This window comes from Gossypium hirsutum, chromosome A13 (genome assembly GCF_007990345.1).
Source record: "Gossypium hirsutum isolate 1008001.06 chromosome A13, Gossypium_hirsutum_v2.1, whole genome shotgun sequence".
In the NCBI taxonomy this organism is placed as follows: Eukaryota; Viridiplantae; Streptophyta; class Magnoliopsida; order Malvales; family Malvaceae; genus Gossypium; species Gossypium hirsutum.
The window spans coordinates 81,579,518-81,582,972 of NC_053436.1; the positions used below are offsets into that span (position 1 = coordinate 81,579,518).

Below are 3,455 nucleotides of genomic sequence, written 5' to 3' on the forward strand. Positions count from 1 at the left end.
GCCAGGTAACACACCTGTGTTCCCCAATTTCAACCCATGTGATTTGCGGATTTTGAACTTGGGCGCGTCTAACATTTAGTACACACCCGTGTCCCTTGGACGTGTGGGTGCACACAGCCGTGTTGCACGGCCATGTCTGGCATTGTTTTCTTCTCCCACGGCCATGTATGAAGACCCACGCCCATGTCAATCTAACAGGTTTGCCTATGGTTCTTCCACACGGGCATGTCGCACGCCCGTGTTGTTTTGGTAGGCTCGACCACGGCCATGTCGCACGGCCGTGGCATTTATCGTAGCTCATGTTTGGGGAAATCTTTTCCCTATTTTCACACGGCCCTAAGCACACCCGTGTGCTTGGCCATGTCTTTGTGGAAAACCTATATTCAAGAGCTTCGTTAGTAAGTTAGGTGTTAAAGACTAAATTTTAAAGAAGTTAATACAGTTAGTGCTCGGGTTGCCTCCCGAGAAGCACTTATTTATAGTCTAAACTCAACTTACCTCTCCGTTGAATGATCATGGTGGTTTGAGAAGTTTGTACTCCTTATTCCGGCTATCCATCTCATCAAAATAAGGTTTTAAACGGGGGTTGTTTACCTTAAAAGTGTCGAACTTGGGATGACTCACCTCGACCGTACCGAATGGGAAAATGCTAAGTACCATAAGAGGGATTTCTTCATTCGGTGTGGTAGCGACAATGTGGGGATCTGCGGCATCTAATAAGACTATCTCCAACCTTAAGTTGATTTGGAAAGGTATTGAGCTAGTTCTGTCGTAGATTCGGTTTGTCAGGTGTTCTCGATTTATGCGTCCGCCATTCATCTAGCTCCTCGATTTGTAGCCTTCGATCTTCATGAATAGGTCCTCTACTATTGTTTGAGAATGGATCATGTACTTCCTTCAGACTCATTTCGTACAAAGAAGGTTGCACCACATTGTCAGTTTTACTAGAATGGTTTAGACGATCACCTTCAATTTCCAATGTGTTGCCAGAATTGCAAGCTTGAAGGGTGATTGTTTCGTCTCCCACATGGAGTATGAGTTCACCTATGCCAACATCAATAATTGTTTTAGTAGTTGTCAAAAAGGGCCTTCCTAGAATTAAAGGAGTGTTGCTATCCTCCTTTATGTCTAGAACAATGAAGTCAATGGGAAATATAAATTTATCGATTTTAACTAGCACATCTTCAATAATACCCCTAGGGAATCTTATAGTTTTATCTGCTAATTGAATGCTCATCCTAGTCTGTTTGGGTTTCCCAAGACCTAGTTGCTTAAACATTTTGTAAGGCATGACGTTGATACTAGCCCCTAAATTAGCTAATGCAGTATTAACATCTAAACTACCAATTAAGCAAGGAATCATAAAACTCTCTGGATCTTTTAATTTGTTCGATAGCTTATTTTACAGAATAGCTGAGCACACTACGTTTAGCTCCACATGCGACGCCTCATCCAACTTTCCCTTATTTGCTAAAAGCTCCTTTAAAAATTTCATTGCGTTTGGCATCTGCGATTGAGCTTAAATAAACAGTAAGTTAATGTGTAATTTTTTTAAGAGTTTAAGGAATTTACCAAATTTTTCATCTGAGCGGTCTTTCCTTGTCGCGTTGGGGTATGGCACTCGAGGTTTATATTTGACATTCACTGATTTGTTTTTATTATGACCTACCTCACCTTGACCTTTGCTTACCATAGTTTCTTGCCTCAGTTCTAGTTCAGGCTCAATGACTCCTTCGTCATCTAGAATATTAATTGCATTGAGTTGTTCCCTTGGGTTGGATTCAGTATTACTTGGCAAGCTACCTTGTGGTCATTCGGAGAGTAGTTTGGAAAGTTGGACTATCTAAGTTTCAAGCCCTTGGATTGACGCTTGTTGATTTTGAAGTGCTGTCTCGGTGTTCTGAAAACAGGTTTCTGACACCGATATAAACTTTGAGAGCATCTCTTCAAGGTTCAACTTCTTTTCCTGTTGATAGGGTGGTTGTTGAAAACCCGGAGGATGTTGTGGCTTTTGATTTCCTTAACCGCCCCACAAGAAATTGGGGTGGTTCCTCCAACCTGTATTGTAAGTGTTACTATATGGGTTATTTTGGGATTGAGAGTTACTGTTACCCATATATTAGACTTGTTCCTCCTCGATGCTAGGGTTGAAGGGTTGATACTCTGTGCATGCTCCTCCTCCATTCGTCTCACACCTCATTACTCGATGTACCTAAGTAGAACCAAGTAGACCATCAATCTTTTTATTTAGAAATTCTACCTGGTTTGATAGCATAGTAACCAAATCGACATTATAAACGCCTACTGTTTTAGTTGGCTTAGTCCTCCTAACTTGCCACTGATAGTTATTCAGTGACATCTCCTCTATAAACTCATAGGCATCTTCAGGTGTTTTATTATTGATGGTTCCGCCAACAGCTGCGTCAACCACTTGTCGAGTCGAAGGATTCAGGCCATTATGGAATGTTTGAACCTGTAGCCAAAGTGGTAACCCATGGTGAGGACACCTTCTCAGCAAGTCTTTGTATCTCTCCCATGCATCGTAAAGAGTTTCTAAGTCCATCTGCACAAACGAAGAGATATCATTACGTAATTTAGCCGTTTTATCAGGCGAAAAATATTTTAATAGAAATTTTTCGGTCATTTGTTCCCAAGTTGTGATTGACCCTCATGGTAATGAGTTCAACCACTGTTTAGCTTTGTTTCTCAATGAAAAGGGGAATAACTGAAGACGAATGGCATCATCAGAAACACCATTAATTTTAAATATATTGCATAGTTCTAAGAAGTTTGCTAAGTGAGCGTTGGGATCCTCATCCTGCAAACCATCAAACTGAACAAATTGTTGTATCATTTGAATAGTGTTAGGTTTTAGTTCAAAAGTATTTGCAGCTACAGCAGGTCTAGCTATGCTTGATTCAGTTCCTATTAAAGAAGGTTTAGCATAACCATACATAGTGCATGGAGCAGGATTTTGATTAACCGCAATTGTAGGAGGTAGCTGATTGTCTTGGTTTTCAGCCATCTCTTCGGTTGAGGATTGAGTATCATCCTCTTGCTCGTTCTCTGTGTATCTTAAGCTTCACCTTATTTCTCTTTGATGTCTGCGAACTATGCGATTGATTTCTTCATCAAATAGTAGTGGTCGTGACGGGTTTCCTCTAGTCATAAACTATAAAAACCTGCCAAGAGAAAGAAAAAAGTAAATTAGTAAATAATAATAAATTAAATTAAATTAAATTGCAAGAAAAATAAATGGCTAAAGTAATAAAAATTGATCGTTCCTAATATCTTAGTTCCCTGGAAACGGTGCCAAAAACTTGATCGCGTGATTTCGTGATAGGTTTTAAATATTTATAATTAATCATTCTTGAAACTAACTATTATCGCGATGTAGGCAATTGTACCTATCGAACAGTAATATAGTTTTAGCAAGACCGGATTGTCGAACCTAA

General features: G+C 39.8%; 1 non-coding gene across 1 annotated transcript; it reads left to right on the forward strand.

Annotated features, from left to right (window-relative positions):
- Nucleotides 1–2,489: 2,489 nt before the first annotated feature.
- Nucleotides 2,490–2,596, forward strand: LOC121212771 (small nucleolar RNA R71). The gene has a single exon (XR_005908145.1). It is a non-coding gene; the product is annotated as a small nucleolar RNA R71 (small nucleolar RNA).
- The last annotated feature ends 859 nt before the right edge of the window (nt 2,597–3,455 follow it).